The sequence below is a fragment of the Gopherus evgoodei genome, unplaced genomic scaffold (genome assembly GCF_007399415.2).
Source record: "Gopherus evgoodei ecotype Sinaloan lineage unplaced genomic scaffold, rGopEvg1_v1.p scaffold_72_arrow_ctg1, whole genome shotgun sequence".
NCBI classification, from domain to species: Eukaryota; Metazoa; Chordata; order Testudines; family Testudinidae; genus Gopherus; species Gopherus evgoodei.
Genome location: NW_022060093.1, coordinates 108,803 through 126,049, shown reverse-complemented (window position 1 = coordinate 126,049; position 17,247 = coordinate 108,803). Strand labels below are relative to the sequence as shown.

The 17,247-nt window shown below is 49.1% G+C and overlaps 3 non-coding genes across 3 annotated transcripts; all 3 read right to left on the bottom strand.

The window, feature by feature from the left end:
• Window positions 1–2,894: 2,894 nt before the first annotated feature.
• TRNAS-AGA lies at window positions 2,895–2,976 on the bottom strand. The gene has a single exon. It is a non-coding gene; the product is annotated as a tRNA-Ser (tRNA).
• A 9,802-nt stretch (window positions 2,977–12,778) lies between these two features.
• Window positions 12,779–12,975, bottom strand: LOC115643830. The gene has a single exon (XR_003998385.1). It is a non-coding gene; the product is annotated as a U2 spliceosomal RNA (small nuclear RNA).
• A 1,514-nt stretch (window positions 12,976–14,489) lies between these two features.
• Window positions 14,490–14,605, bottom strand: LOC115643823. Its single transcript, XR_003998379.1, has one exon. It is a non-coding gene; the product is annotated as a U5 spliceosomal RNA (small nuclear RNA).
• Window positions 14,606–17,247: the final 2,642 nt, after the last annotated feature.

Here is a 17,247-nt window from a genome sequence, read left to right as displayed (position 1 = left end):
TGGATAGGCAGGAGGGAGGAAGAGTCTGAAGCTGGACCCCAGCACACTTCTCCTCCTCTCGGCATCTGAAGCAGAGGCAGCTAGTGCTGACAGCTTCAAGGGAAGGCTTAAAAGCCACAGAGCAATTGAGGGTGGGGCAAGAGGAGGGGAGGATTTCCCCCAAGAGGCTCTTTCCCAGCTGCTGAGAAGCGCAGAAGTACCCGGTGTTTGCTCTTGCGGTGAAAGGGGTTAATACATTTAGGCGACCAGGCTAGCTCAGCTGGCTGCACTTCTGGCTCTTACTCTGAAGGCTGAAGTTACAATTCCCTGTCTGGGTGCTTGGGGCTCCTATTCAACAGTACAACACACAATCTGCTTAAGCCCCCACCCAGTAACCTGGGGAAACTAGCCCTGGCCACTGGGTGCCTCTAAGAGGCGATACTTTCCCCACTCACACGCACTGAGTGTAGAAAAGAAACTTTAAGAAAAAGGAGGAAACTCACCTTGTATTAACTTGGGAAAACACCACAATGAGGTTTCATAACACAACACTTTGAGCAAAACACCCACCCACAGCCCTCTGGTCACTGGCCTTTTGCCTCCGGCTCTTAAATCCAGACACCAAAAGCTCTGTGGATGTGCCCCTCCCTTCACTGCACCTCACCCGCAGCTGCTGCTCTGGGTCAATGAAAACCCAGAGTTCACCTCTTACCTCCTGGGGGAAAGCCCCGCTCCTGTGCGGCCTCTTCCCCACAAGACCCCACCTCCTGCTCACTGCTCTCCACCCCCTCCCCCCTCACTTGCCCTTATGGTCATTACAAAGTGGCAAGGCAGAGCTCTCCCATTTTTAAAAGTTCTGGGGTGTTGTTCCCCCCTGTTCAGGCACCCCTGGGGCCCTGCACTTCATACAACTCTTCCTGATTTCAGCTGTTAGTGTGGGAGCCTCACTGCTAGCGCAGACTGGGTAGTTTGTTGGATGAGAGACACTGGTGATCAGTGATTTCAGATCTGTTGGTCTGCAGCAAGACTCTACAGTGAGTCATAATCAGCTCTTTTATTACACAGGGACGAACAAAGGGTGAAATGGTGCCTGGAAGCCTTAAGAAGAATCCACCCCACCAAGTACAACGCTTGTCGCTACCTGCTCTCAACTCCACTGAGAATGTTTTGGGGTCACTCCTCGCCTTTATCAACCTAGGGAGAAGAGCAATTGACAGGTGCTGCAGTGGCACAATTGGTTAGCCTGCAGTATTTATAGGGCAGCTCTGAGAGGAGCTATGCTCAGGTTGTGAGGTCAAACGTCCTCTAGAGCACTGATTTTCATTAACCAAACGGCATCATCCCCTCATTTGGCCCTGTGGAGTGTACAATTCCAGCCCAGGGACACTGAGGTAGGGGAGAAGTTAAAAATGCCCCCTTTGCTTATTAGCTCCTCTCCAGAGTGCAGGTCAGAATCTACAATCCTTTCTCCCCCACCAGCTCCTGTGCCAGGATCCCTCCAGCAGAGCCAAGAGTCCTGCTCATGGCATCTGTACTATTGACAAACATTAAGTGACAGGGACAAAACACTCAAATCCCGCCTGGGGCAGGGATCCAGGTTTGTGCTTCAAATTCTGTCGTTCATACATTTCCTGGCCGGGGAATATCCCACAACAGCATTTAATGGGAAGCTGCCTGCAGAACAGTTACACTGCACAGAGCTGCTATGGAGGAAGGGTGGGAATTAGTAACATTTTGAGGATTGTTTGGGAAATGAGCCTTTTTTTTGGTGAGGTTAATAACTATCTCCTCAACTTTATTTATTCAATTTAAAAATTAGTGTCACTTGATTTTTGCATCTCCCTGTGAAAATACAACTGGCACGTGTGGCTTTCTACACAAGGTCATGATGTTAAAGTTGGGGAATTCAGTCTCTGTACTTCTGGGGAAGTGTTGCTTTTTTAAACTGCCTCACTGCCAGGCACACCGGGCTGTTAGCTGCACCCACTGTCCTTGCCAGGGGCCCTTGCTGAACCCTGGGCGGCTGCACTGCCGTGCTGGGGTTACTCTGCAGGGGGAGAAGCTGCTGGGGAGCAATGTAGAGCAGGTGCAGGAAGGTGACGGGGTCACTATTCACATTCTGAACCGCACAATTTTCCAAATTTGGGAATAGATTCATAGATTCATCCTCCAGCAAGTGACCTCATGCCCCACGCTGCAGAGAAAGGCGAATGTCTGAGAACAATCCTAAGGGGAAGGTGACTGCAGAGCAACGACACTGGAGATGCCCAGACCTCCAATGGGGGCAGCGTGGAAATTAATAATGGGAAGAACATTTGCGAAATTAGCTGTCACTGACAAGATTTGTCTCTGTTCCTATTTTATGCTGTGGTGTTAGTTAGAGGAATCAGTACAGATTTTTTTACTATATTAGTTAAACACTTAATTTTATGTAACCAAGCCAAAAACTTAGTGTCACTTATTTTTACTCTGTCCTAGCAAGAATGAATTGAATTTTGTGACTTTCTGGAAAGTGCAGCGAGATTAAATGTGGGGAATTCAGTCTCTGTGTTTGTGAGCTGATGTTTTCCTCTCACAGGTCAGTGCCTGCACTGAAATACCAAGAAGAATCTAAGGGCTGGTGTACGCTGGGCACTGAACTGACAGAGCGACATCTCTCAGGGTGAGACCCCACCCCCAAACCCATAGAGTTAAGGTGACCTAAGCCCTGGTTCGATAGTGCTAAAGAAAAGAAAGAACTGTTCTGTCAGTGTAGCTATTACAGGGATGGGAAAACCCCTCCAGTCACTGTCTGCTCCAGAGAGCTATAGCAGTGTTTTAAGTGTAGACAGAGTGAAACTAGATCTGGCTCCAGTTCACACTGTGGATGCTTAGGCACTAAGAGTGCAATAATAACACCAACAACACAGTGCCTGCGTAGTTGGCCGGATTTGAACCTGCACAGGGAAACCGCAACGGATTTCTAGTCCATTGCCTTAACCACTCAGCCACAACTACTTGACATGTATTGCTTCACTACATGATGATTCTGTTCTCACTGAATTGTCATTCCAATTGTTTGCTCAGACCAGCTTCCCCAGCACACTCATGGCTGCGCATCAGTGTAAGTGTGTCCTTGGCTGAACAGCGAGAGTTCCTGCCCATTTCCCTTCCGGCTGGAGCAGGATGAGAGTGTGTTTGTGTTAATGACATTGCTGTAGATTGTTGTTCGTTCCCCACTCTGACAATTCAGACAGTCTCTTTCCTAGTCAAATCTCCACCACATCGTTCCAATAGCTGGGGGCAGGATTTCTCTGGGGCACTGAAATGTTTCAGAGGATTGGTGTGTGAGCTTAGCCTTGCGTTCCACCCTTGATGTTTCATGGACGAACAACAGCAGCAGAAAGAAAGAGCCGAGCCAATATCTCCCTGGCAGGGATGCAGGTGCCACGACCCCTCTGTCTGCCCATCACCATCGCAGGAGAGAAGAGTTCACTAGAATCGAATACCCTGGCTCAGACCAGAGACATAGGGAGGTTTTGCTGCTCATGGATTTGTACAAAGGAAATTGTGTCTCTGTGTGAAATTGAGGCGGGAAATGAAACGTCCACATGGTGGCCCAATGCTCTAGGGAATGTGGGTGAAGGACTCGGGCTGAGAAATGATTTAACGAGGTTTGTTTCAATTATTTGCCCTAATTAAAAACTATGGCTAAAAGGCAGCTACTATTGTTAGTACTTGTACCTGTGTAGGGACACCCCAGTGGGTGTTAAGTCCATTGCCTTCACCAAGGGCAGTTGATTATTTTATCAAGGTACAAATTTCTTGGTCAAGGCCTAGACTCCAGAGAATACAATACACTGATGATAAGAAGACGTACATAAAAAGATTTTGCAGCCACCATGGGCATAACTATGATGTGTCATGTTTCACTCTTTATATCTGGCGCCACCTTCTTTCCCTTTCGCCTTATAGTTGACCAAAGGCAAAGCTGAACATCTCTTCAGATACCAGGGAGTGTTTATGTCCATCCCTGTGAGCTACACAGGGGTTTGATGTTGCTGCTTTCAATCCTCTGGCTCTGCCGGGATAAGGAGCAATTCAGTCTCTCACTGAACTGAAGGAGGAAGATCATTTTTTGACAGGGAGAGAGACGCCTCCTCTTAAAGGTGTTTGTCTGGCTGGCAGTCCTGGTTCCCATGTCTTGCCCATGGGGCTTCAGCAGTTTTGGGACCAGGTCACTCCTTGGCCCCACCTGCTGCCCCCAGGGGCTCCCCTCCAGGGGCCCCAGCAGTGCAGCATCTGCCTGCTCGCTCCAGTGGCTGCCGGCCTCTCCCCATGGCAGGGCGGGGCAGAGCTGTGTCTCTGTGCGCTGCCCCCACTCCAATCCCCTGCAGCCAATGGGACGCTGTGGGGGTGATGCCTGGGGGCAGCAGCATACAAAGGCCCCCTAGCCTGCCCTACCTTGGAGCCCCAGGTAAGTGCCGCTCCCCTGACTCCCTCCCAGAGCCTACACCACCACCCCCTCCTCACATACCCCCTCCTCCCCCCAAAGTCCTCCCAGAGCCTGCACCCCCTCCACACCTCCCAGCCCCCCAACTCCCTCCCACAGCCTGCACTCCCTCACTCCACACACCCCCTCCCACCCGCCCCAATCTCCCTCCCAGAGCCTGCACCCCCACCCCTCCTCCTATTCCCCCTACCCTCGCCTAGAGCCTGCACCCAGCACCCAAACTCCATCCCACAGCCTGAACCCTAGAACCTCTCCCCCACCCAAACTCCCTCCCAGAGACCAGCCTCTCACCCCTTCTGCACCCAAACTCCCCCTAGAGCCTGCACCCCTCCTACACCCCAATCCACAACCCCAACCCAGGGCCTGAACCCTAGACCTCCTCCCCCCATCTCTCTCCCAGACCCTTAGGCAGGTGAGAGGCAGAGTTTTGGAGGGTGAGTTCTGAGTGGTATGAGTGACATTATTGGCCCACTGGGAGGATTGGAGGACTGGCACTGGCCCTAAGGTAAATTGAGGTTGAGACCCTGCTTTAAGGGATTGGAGCAATGTTGGAGAGACTGATGGGCAGGGAGCTAGGGAGCTGTGTGTGCTCCAAGGAGAGTTGTTGTTGTGCTCTGGTGACACAGAGCGGGGGTGGGGCGTTTGTAAGCTGTGGTGTTTGTAGAGAGATTAAGTTTAGTAACCCCCAGGTTAAAAACTGTTCCTGCTCTTGGCTCTACAGGGTATTTTTGTTCAGAGAACAGCTGCAGGATAATGGGTTCCTAGTTACAATCCAAGGGCTGGTCTACACTACGGGGGAAAATCGATCTAAGATGCGCAACTTCAGCTATGTGAATAACGTAGCTGAAGTCGAAGTATCTTAGATTGAATTACCTACCGTCCTCACGGCACGGGATCAACGTCCGCGGTTCCCCATGTCAACTCCGCTACCGCCATTTGGGTTGGTGGAGTTCCGGGATCGATAGGAGCTCGTTCGGGGATCAATATATCACATCTAGATGAGACGCGATATATCGATCCCCGAGAAATAGATTGCTATCCGCTGATACGGCAGGTAGTGAAGACGTAGCCCAAGTGATTCCCTTGGAAAACTTTTTCGAATGAAGATCGATTTCCAGACCCATCTCCAGTATATTCAGGAGTTCGCTGAATGGGGATGGTTGAAATGAATTTAAACACTCAGCATTTTCCTGTGCAAATGAATAAAGACCTAGCAGAGCTGTCCAGTAGCTGAAATCAGTTCCAGTCCTCAGCGTCTCTAAGAGGGACACTGTGTATCTGAGGCATGTGCAACACCTCTGTAGTGATGATAGGTGAAAAAATGCTGGATTCAATGAAAGATGAGACCATAGGAGGGGAAGGTGAACGGCAGCACCACACAGGGTCATAACACTGAGACACAGGGCTTCACTGTCACTACTCCTGTGTTTTCCATCATTTATATCCTAAGGAACACACCCTCCCCCTCCCCCACACACTGTCACACACAACCTTCTCCCCTTGAGCCCAATCCAACCCTCCCCCTCTCCCACACACACTCCATGGGACACAGCCTCTCGGTGACTCACTCAGCTGGGGGCTTGTCTCTGCATCTCCCCAACAGGGGAGCAGAGAGCCAAAAGGGACACAGGAGACCAATGGAGCTAGGCAGGAATAGAAAAGACTTCCCTTCCCTCCTCAAGAGTCCCATTAATCTCACTCATGGGATGTTCCAGCACCAGGTGGGCTCAAAGCACCAACCTTCCCCTCAGCAATGAAAGGGGGGAAACCAGCTCTATCACACAGAAGGAGGCTCCGCACCTCTGCTGCTGCCATCCTGCAGCCTTAAATATCAGTTTGTTTTAGCTAATGCAACCCTCCCACCCCTCATCCATCCATGAAACATGGAGACAAGACCCTGAATGTTGACTTCAATGGTGCCGTGAGTTAGTTTACAGTATCTCTAAAGCAGTGCTGAGCGGAGTAATGCTGAGGTTGTGAGTTCAAACCTCACCTAGAGTACTAGTTTTCTTTAAGCAAACGGCTTCTACCAATCATTTTATCCTGCAGAAAACACAGTTCCAGCTCAGAAGACACTGAGGTCTCCTTGCTTTACAGAGAGCAGGGCAGATTCCACAGATCTACCCGGCTCTGCTCTCCACCAGCCGCCTGTGTCAAGAGGGGTCAGGCAGAGCCCAGAGCACTGCCCCCCGACTCCTCCTCAGTCTTTGCTCCCCAAACCAGCTGTGTGACTCAAAACCTGCCTATGTTAATGTGGTTTTCATCTGTTGTGTTGATGTGCATGTGGGTCCTGTGTGATTTTGGTGGATGCCTGGCATAGTTTTGAGTGCATTGGTGTGTGTATGATTTTTGCATGCAGATTGGTTTTTGCTAAGTATTCTTTTGGTATGTGGTTTTTGTGCTTTCTTGTTGTATGCTTTTGCTGTACATTTTGGTGTGGATTTGTTCTTTCTATATTTTGTGTGGCTTTCCCTTATGTGTATATGGTTCTGTGTGTGTTTGTGTGTATGTGGGGGGGGTTGTTCATGTCTGTGTGGGCCTGTGCAGTCTGGGGAAGGGGCACCGGGCACTTGGAAAGAGACACTGGAGAGAGGCTGTTGGAGGCTGATTGGGTGCTTGGGCTGTTTGTCAGGCTGGGTTTGGAACCAGCTCTTGGAACTTTTCTCTTCTGGAAATGTTGCTGTCCCCATCCTAGAACTCACACTGGTGGCTCTTGTTATCTAGAGGTGGGAGGGGAAGGGACCGAAAGACGAATTGAGGTGCAGGGTGTGTGCTGCAGTGGTGGGTGGTTGCTGGTGGGAGTGACATGAGCTGCTTGAGAAGAGGGGTGGTACCAGCTATTGTTGGTCTGCCTCGTGTTTTCTGACAGACTCGTCGCATATTGGGTGGTCACTAGGTGACACTGTCTGACAGCGATGCTGAGTGGAGCCATCAGGGCCTTGTGCGCTCAGAGCGCGGCACACGCCTGTGAGAAGCAGATCAAGGCCAGGCCGGCTTCGGTTCCCGCTACCAGGAGGAGGAACAGAGACCGCAGGAGCAGTGCCGCCTCCTGCCTGGTGAGAAGGTGCAGCACTGGGGTATGTTCACAGGGCGAATCCGCTTGCATGTACTGCTGTTTTCTGTCTGTCACTGGGTGATGGTTTCTGACCAGCTGGCAGACAATTGGCTGTCACTGCCTGGGGTGGTGCTGCTGTTGTCCAGGGCTGGATGGGGAGTTGGGCTGTGGGTCAGGGGGTGCCTGCCTCACAGCTGGGGGTCAGGCAGGGCTGTCCTTATTCTTTTAGTAACCAATGTTTTTACATACCCTTTTGTCCCTTGGTAATTTCACTTTGTACTTTAATTTTTTTATGTCCATTCTTTTATTCCCACCAACAGATAAACCTTGTGTCTCATGCATATTTTGCCTTTTTATGTGTCTTTACCACCTAAGGATGTTTCCCTGTTAACAGATGGGCATTTCTTGACTTCTGCCCTTCTGCAACATTGGTTTCTGTAAATACAGTTAAAATGCTTGTAATCCTTTTCTGCCTAATGCAGTATTTTCTTTTTTGTCACATAACACACAACAATGCTAACAAGACAAACAACACAAGCCAAAATGTAAAACATAAAAAACAAAACACAATCTTTGGTGTGACAGTAGATCCATGGTATTCTGGGTTGCTCTTCAGCTGGTACCGGCTTTTCCTGATTTTCTAAAAGACAAAAAGAACTTGTTTCTACCCGTTCTGGGGTGGCAAATTATTTCTTAAAATAGCCCTTCCTTTTACAAATATCCTTGTTGATTGCAAGCAAAACAAAGGAATTACCCCCATACTTCTTTGTGTTTTTGTTCTATAAGCAGGCCAGGTTTCAATGGCTCCCATCTTTTAAGGGTTTAGGGGAAATTATCCCACTGGTCAGTTATTACATTCATGAGGTGGTGTGCCTCAGTTTTTCTTCTTATTTGTAATGTTTTTTTCTGCTTTGCTAAGCTTTAGGTTTATGCACAGGGAATAGCTGAGAAGCATCATTACCATCTGACCTTAAAGTTTTTTTCCCCAAATCATACACACTATACATTGTTACAGGGGTACTTATTAACATTAAAGTTATCCCAATGTTTAATATTAATCCCCTCCTCTTGCCCCACCCTCAATTGCTCTGTGGCTTTTAAGCCTTCCCCTGGAGCCAGTTCGCACCGGTTTGCAGGAACCGGTTATTAAATTTAGAAGTCCTTTTAGAACCGGTTGTTCTAGGACAACCAGTTCTATAAGGGCTTTATTTAACAAAAGCTCCGGCACTCCACCCTGGCCCCAGATCAAGCTCACTTCCCCCTCCTCTCCTGAATGCTCTGCCCCCCTCCCCTGCTTCCCGCAAATCAGATGTTCAAAGGAAGCCTGAAACAAGCAGCAGGCGCAGGTAAGCTGGGCCACGGGGGGAGGGGATGTGCGGCCGGCTTAGCAGCTCCCTCCAGCCTTGTATCCCCGGCAAAGCACCTCCAGCCCCATCATGATCCTGCCCCAGCCGAGTACCCCTGGCTCCAGTCCTGTGGCTATCTGTGGCGCCGGTGCTGGGTCCCAGCCCCGAGGCTCCGGCCTGGCCCGGCCCCTGTAGCACTGGTGCTGGGGCCCAGCCCCGCAGTTGCAGCTCCCGGCCTGGCCCAGCTCACGCCCTGCGGCGCCGGTCCTGGGTCCTGGCCCCGTGGCTCCAGCCTGGTCCCTACAGTGCCGGTGCTGGGTCCTGGCCCCGCGGATCTGGCCCGGCCCCCGCGGTGCCAATTCTGGGTCCCAACCCTGTGGCTTCGGCACAGCTTGGCCCCCGCGGTGCTGGTGCTGGTCCCTGCCTTCCAGTTACAGCTCCCAGCCCAGTCTGGCTCAGGCCCTGTGGCGCTGATGCTGGTGCTGGGCCTGGCCAAGCAGCTCCAGGCAGCATGATAAGGGGGCAGGGAGCAGGGAGAGGGTGTAGGAAGAGGACAGGGGAGTTTGGGGGTCGTGGGAAGGTGGATAGGGGTGAGGCGATCAGAAGGCAGGAAACAGGGGGATTGAATGGTGGCAAGGGTCCTGGGGGGGCAGTCAGGAAGGAGCAGGGGTTGGATGGGGTGGAGGGGGGCAGTCAGGGGCAAAGATTCCTGGGGTGCTCAGGGGACAGGGAGAAGGGGTGGTTGGATGGGACAGGGGTCCTGGGGGGCAATCAGGAAAGAGAGGAGCGGTTGGGTGGGTAGGCAGGGGGTAGTCAGAGGACTGGGAAGGGAAGTGGATGGGGCAGAGGTCCCGGGGGGCATCAAGGAACGTGGTGGGGTGGATGGGGCAGAAGTCCGGGGGAGTGGCCACGACCCCCTCATGGGGTGAGGAGGAGGAGGGAACCTGGTGTTAATATTGTCGAAGCTCATCACTGGTTATACGAACCCTTTTCTTTAGGCAATTTGTTTTTGGGGCCAGTGTGTTCAATGTTCTCTTGAAATTTTGCACAGGTTTTTTAATTTATAGGGATAGTTGGGATTATGTTTTCCAATGTGCATTACTTTGCACTTAACAGCACCGATGTTCATCTGCCATTTGGTTGTCCCGTCACCCAGTTTTGTGAGATCTCTTTGTGGCTCTTCGCAGGCTGCCTAGGACTTAACTATCCTGAGCAATTTTGTATCATCTGCAAATTTTGCCACCTCACTGTTTATCCCTTTCCCCAGATCATTTATGAATAAGTTGAACAGTACTGCTCCCAGTACAGACACCTATGGACAAGAGAGGGAAGATCCTCTTCTGACACTGGCAGACCAGGTGCCAGCTCATGCCAAGGCCCCTGGGCCTTACTGAAAAGTGACAAACGTATGGCTGAAAACTAGTCTTGCTGACCTGTTTGTTACTGTTGTTAAAACAGGCATTAGATTCATAAAAATGTGTTTAGTGTTTATGACAAGCTCGTAAGTTGCTGCATGCATTCTTCTCACCTATAATAGCCATAGCCCATGTTGTAAGGTGATATATAAGTGTTGGCACTAAAGCTGTAAACCCCCTTGCTGCCACTCTGCCACCAGTCAGGAGAGAAGCATTACCAAGTATGAAATGCTGGTTTACCAGAAGAAGCGTCATCTCCTTTCCAACAAGAGAAGGCCCTGACTGAGACATCAGACAAGCCACTGTGGATTATAGGTGGACAAAAGACTTGGCTGATTGCTCCCCCTCACACACCCACGAGGAAGCAGAGACCTGCACAAACACTTGCCCCTATCAGCTTGAGGTCTGGGGGAATGGAATAAAAATCCCTGTCAGGAAGAAACTCTTGTCCCCACCCCCGATGCTGCTTGGATTCAGGGAGACAGCAGGCCTTCTAAGCATAAGCAAGGGATCCCGGCTGTTTGGCTAGGGTTAGCCCTAAAGTACGTTATCATAAATGGATAGTTAAGAGTTAATGGAACAGAAGTACTTCATATCTCTTTTGCCTGTAAAGGGTTAACAAGATCAGTGAGCCAGGCTGTCACCTGACCAGAGGACCAATCAGAGGATAGGATACTTTCAAATCTTGAGGGAGGGAAATTTGTGTGTGTGGTGTTAGAATTTGGTTGTTGTTCACTCTGGGGGCTCAGAGGGACCAGATGTGCAACCAGGTTTCTCTCCAATCTCTCCGATACAGGCTCTAATAAGTTCAGAATAGTGAGTACTGGGTAGATAAAGCGAGTTAGGCTTATGTTTGTTTTCTTTATTTGCAAATGTGTATTTGGCTGGAAGGAGTTCAAATGTGTATTTTGCTGGAAGGATTTTAATTTGTACTTGTATACTTAGGCTGGGAGGGTATTCCCAGTGTCTACAGCTGAAAGACCCTGTAACATATTCCATCTTAAATTTACAAAGATAATTTTTACTGTTTTTTCTTTCTTTAATTAAAAGATTTTCTTGTTCAAGAACCTGATTGTTTTTTTTATTCTGGTGTGAGACCCCAGGGGATGGGGTCTGGATTCACCAGGGAATTGGTGGGGAGAAAGGAGGGAAGGGGGAGAGAGAGGCAAATTTCTCTCTGTGTTAGGATTACTGTCTCTCTCAGGGAGAGTCTGGGAGGCGGAGAGAGAAGGAGGGGGGAAGGTGCATTTTCCTCTCTGCTTAAGATTCAAGGAGTTTGAATCACAGTGATCTTCCAGGGTAACCCAGGGAGGGGAAGCCTGGGAGAGGCAATGGTGAGGGAAAGGGTTTACTTTCCTTGTGTTAAGATCCAGAGGGTCTGGGTCTTGGGGGTCCCCGGGCAAGGTTTTTGGGGGATTAGAGCGTACCAGGCACTGGAATTCCTGTTTGGTGGCAGCGCTACAAGTACTAAGCTGGTAATTGAGCTTAGAGGAATTCATGCTGGTACCCCATCTTTTGGACGCTAAGGTTCAGAGTGGGGAATTATACCATGACAGACATACAGAGTTTGCATGTTACAGCAGCTTCTACTACACCTGGGTGTCAAGCTAGAGTCAGGGTGCCCAAGGGGGCTGTCTGTGACTTCATGTTAAGGCTGTTCTAGTGCCTGAGGAGATCACACTTGATACTTGGTGTATGAGATCAAAGTGTGGAATACACAACCGTGAGGAACCCCACTGCCTGCCAGCCCCAGACGCCGGGGGCTCCTGCTCTCTAGGGCTCTGGCTGCACTAGAAAGGTAAGTTTCTAGCTTGCCTGGTTCAGAAAACCAGAAGGGAAAGATAGATAAACCCACCTGACATTTTTTAAAAAAATAATTCTCATGATTTGTAAGCCACTGTCGTGATTTTGGGCATTTTCCAATAGTGAAGGTGGCAATAATGAGAAGTTAAGGGTTATTATTTAGCATTTAGATTACAGTAGGTTTGGGGGGAAAAAATCAGGATTGGGGCCCCTGTGTGCCGGGTGCAGCACGACACCTAGTGCCTTGTCTCGATCTTACTAACCAAGATATATAGAACGTATGTCGGGTGGGAAGAAGTCTTTGCAACTCATGCAGTTGTTGATGTACATGTAATCTCAAATATTACCAAGCCCCCACCCCAAGAAAAACAAAAACAAAAAAACAACCATCTCCCCAACAGACCCAGAGTCTGGAAAGCATTTGTCCCTCATACTGTTGAAAAGACTCACAGCAGAAAGAAGGAGTCCAGCTTCTTAAATAATTCTCTAGCAAGACAAAGAAGAACCTCTCACATCTGCAGACTCACAAAACACTTCCCAAAAAACCATAACTGTATTGTGTTTATCGTAAAGAAACAAAAACACTAAAGACACCAGATGTTTTTACTATTTCAAAAAAATCTGCTTGAAAGAAAGATCATCACAGTTCAACCTTTTTCTGTTTTTCTAATCACAATGTTTTCCCCAGAAAAGATACAGCGTTCCTGGAGACATTACAATACCAAGTTGATGCATGGGGTAAACAAAACAAGTTCTTGTATTCTAAATCTCTTGTTTCAAAAATCAAGCTAATAGACAGTTCTCACCGTAAGGACATATGACAGACTACACTGATCAGAAGAGACACCATGCTTTGATCTGAGCATCAAAAAGCAATGCTGATATTCTGCCACGCACACACACCCCTTCGCCCACCCATTTCTACCTCACCAGGACAAGCTCCCAGACACGCAACAAACACCATAACTAGGGAACTCTACGGGAGACTGACTCACTTCCCCGAAATGACTCCAGTGGAAGTATTCAAAGCAAGAACCCTTAACACACAATTCTGTTCAAAGACAGACATGTCTTGCAGATGCCTTCCTCTCACTGGTTTCCCCTCTAGACTTCTAATTTCCATAAATCCACCCACTGACCTGTGACTACCAATCTCTCACTCTTAACTCTTACAGCAAACCAGGGCAAAGGCCTGGTCTACACTACGCTGTTAAACTGATTTTAACAGCATTAAATCGATTTAACGCTGCACCCGTCCACACTACACTGCTCTTTATATCGATTTAAAGGGCTCTTTAAATCAATTTCTGTACTCCTACAAAACGAGAGGAGTAATACTAAAATCGATATTACTATATCTGATTAGGGTTAGTGTGGATGCAAATCAACGTTATTGGCCTCATTATTTTACAGTAGCTACCCACAGTGCACCGCTCCAGAAATTGATGCTAGCCTCGGACCATGGACGCACACCATCGAATTAATGTGCCTAGTGTGGATGCACACAATCGACTTGATATCTGTTTTATAAAATCGATTTAAGCTAATATGAATTTATCCTGTAGTGTAGACGTAGCCAAAGAAAGCCTATGCAAGCGCTATTCCGCAGCCCCGATGCTCTTTTCTGCTCCTTCCCACACAACTATCTCAAACATACAGTCAATTGCATCAAAGCAGTTCCTCGTTTTTGGGGCATTGGTGCCCCTTAGTCCCTCTGAGGTGATCGGCTGCTTCCTTCAGGCCTTAAATGCTAGGAATCTGACTCAAAGGGCCACAACCTTCCTCCTCTTCTGCTCCTATGAACTATCCCTCATCTGAGCAAAACGTTTGAAAACACTGCTGTTTTCCCAACAGGAAAGGGATGGACAATTTCTCTTCTGTGGGGAGATGAGGGAAACCATGCAATCACCTTCTGGAAGGTATATTAAGGAGGGCGGTGTAAGAACCGTCATGGACTAGATAAAGAAAGCAGCTCTTTGACTGACCTTCCAACAATGACAAACTAAAATCTGCAAGAGCAGCCTTTCAACTCAGGGGCCCAAAAATAAGCTGTTGCCAATAACTAACCCAAGAGTTACAAATGACTCCAAACCATACACTCTTAGGACAAACCAAACCTTAACACAAACAACAAGGCATTTCTTTGCTGCTCTTCAATCGTGATAACCAAAAACTTACGAAGCCAAAGAGCCAGCAGAATACACATCACAAAACAGTCCCCTGCTAGCTAGGAAGCCATCTCACTAACACGATGAGCTCAAAAAAAAAAAAAGAGAGAGGCAGAAAATCCCAAACAATCATTTTCAGAGCTCTGAGTTGTTTTCATACACTAATAGAAAAGCTTGAGCCACTGACACCAGTTCAGGTAGCATCCTTCTGTTTTTTTCACAACAGGGAACAGCCTCGCCAAAGCAAAGCGTCAAAAAATTGGGTACAAACTCATAAATGTTCCTCTCCACGGAAATCTTTAGTAAAAGACAAAAGATTTATACGAACTGAAGAGAAAGCAAAGTACAGAGAACACACGGCAAAGGCGCTGCCAGGGCAACCAAGTATGCTACCACAAGTCAGGGTGAGTACTCTCACAGCCCGCTAAACCGCTAGCTTTTAGAGGAAATGGAATTGAACCGATTGACAGCCCGAGTTGGATCATGGGAACCGGGGACACAGGGAGCAAAACCAGCCCCTTGACCAGGGACTCGTTTCGCTGCGAGCAGTGCACTGTGGCTATGCAACAAAGATGCTCCGGCCGTCTCCAGTGCTCAAAAGAGTCTTATCTCCGGGCTGCCTCTTTTCCTTCCCCAGCTGGGCAGAGATTGGGATGCAGCGGGGGTGGGGAAGCTGCTCTCCTGAGATAGTCCCGCTGATGCCCAGGCGCATGGAGGACAGAGCCCGGACGAGAAGCCAGAGGCCACTTGGCCCACAGCTCATATCCAGAGCAAGAGCACACTTTGCAAAGGAACAGGAGCCGGGATCTCGGACATGAGATTCTATCTGCCGGCCGGGGTGCGACCCCACATTGTACCTGCTGCTTGGTCTGCCTCTGCTGCAAAGTAGCTGGCCTCAGATCCTTGGGGTTCGCTGAGCTGCAGCTCACCTTGATACACGAAAACAGCTTAAAAATCATGGAATATCAGGGTTGGAAGGGACCTCAGGAGGTCATCTGGTCCAACCCAATCCCCAACTAAATCATCCCAGCCAGGGCTTTGTCAAGCCTGACCTTAAAAACCTCTAAGGAAGGAGATTCCACCACCTCCCTAGGGAACCCATTCCAATGCTTCACCACCCTCCTCGTGAAAAAGGGTTTTCCTAATATCCAACCTAAACCTTCCCCACCGCAACTTGGGACCATTGCTCCTTTTGTTCTGTCATCTGGTACCACTGAGAACAGTCTAGATCCGTCCTCTTTGGAACCCCCTTTCAGGTAGTTGAAAGCAGCGATCAATCCCCCCTCAGTCTTCTCTTCTGCAGACTAAACAATCCCAGTTCCCTCAGCCTCTCCTCATAAGTCATGTCTTCCAGCCCCCTAATCATTTTTGTTGCCCTAGGCTGGACTCTTCTCAGTTTTACCACATCCTTCTTGGAGTATGGGGCCCAAAACTGGACACGGTACTCCAGATGAGGCCTCACCAATGTCGAATAGAAGGAAACGATCACCTCCCTCGATCTGCTGGCAATGCCCCTATGTATACAGTCCAAAATGCCGATAGCCTTCTTGGCAATAAGAGCACACTGTCGACTCATATCCAGCTTCTTGTCCACTGTAACCCCTAGGTCCTTTTCTGCAGAACTACTGCCTAGCCATCCGGTCCCTAGTCTGGAGCAGTGCATGGGATTCTTCCGTCCTCAGTGTAGGACTGGGCACTTGTCCTTGTTGAACCTCATCAGGTTTCTTTCGGCCCAATCCTCTAATTTGTCTAGGTCTCTCTGTATCCTATCCCTACCCTTCAGCGTATTGACCGCTTCTCCCAGTTTAGTGTCATCTGTAAACTTGCTGAGAGTGCAGTCCACGCCATCCTCCAGATCATTAATGAAGATATTGAACACAACCGCCCCCAGGACCGACCCTTGGGGCACGCCGCTTGATATTGGCTGCCAATTAGACGTGGAGCCATTGATCACTACCCGTTGAATCCGACAATCTAGCCAGCTTTCTATCCACCTTATAGTCCATTCATCCAAGCCATATTTCTTGAACTTGCCGACAAGAATACTATGGGGGATTGTATCAAAAGCTTTGATAAAGTCAAGGAATAACAAGTCCATTGCTTTCCCCTCATCCCCAGACCCAGTTATCTCCTCACAGAAGGCAATTAGGTTAGTCAGGTGTGATTTGCCCTTGCTGAATCCGTGCTGACTGCTCCTGATCACTTGCCTCTCCTCTGAGTGCTTCAGAATTGATTCCTCAAGAACCTGCTCCATGATTTTTCCAGAGACTGAGGTGAGGCTGACTGGCCCGTAGTTCCCCGCATCCTCCTTCTTTCTTCTCTTTTTTAACGATGGGCACTATATTAGCCTTTTTCCAGTCATCCGGGACCTCCCTCGATCACCATGACTTTTCAAAGATAATAGCTAATGGCCCTGCAATTACACCCGCTAACTCCTTTAGCAACCTCGGATGCAGCGCATGCAGCCCCATGGATTCGTGCTCGTCCAGCTTTTCTAAATAGTGTCGAAGCACTTCTTTCTCCGCAGGGGGCTGGTCACCTCCTCTCCATGCTGTGCTGCCCAGTGCAGCAGTCTGGGAGCTGATTTTGTTCATGCAGAGGGGGGCGGGAGGGGGGAGGGAAAGCACAGAGTACATTAGCTTTTTCCACATCCTCTGTCACTAGGTTGCCTCCCTCATTCAGTAAGGGGCCCATACTTTCCTTGACTTTCTTCTTGTTGCTAACATATCTGAAGAAACCCTTCTTATTGTTACTCTTAACATCTCTTGCTAGCTGCAACTCCAAGCATGAGTTGCCCTTCCTGATTTCACTCCTGTCTGCCTGAGTAATATTTTTATCCTCCACCCTGGTCATTTGTCCACGCTTCCACTTCTTCAAATGGCGATGCCTGCCAGTGCACTCAGCCCCACTTGGCAGGTAAGAAAAGGGATCGAGTGGCCTTCCAGTTTCTGGAGAGTGGTTGACAACACCTGACCTTCTGCATTGAGGA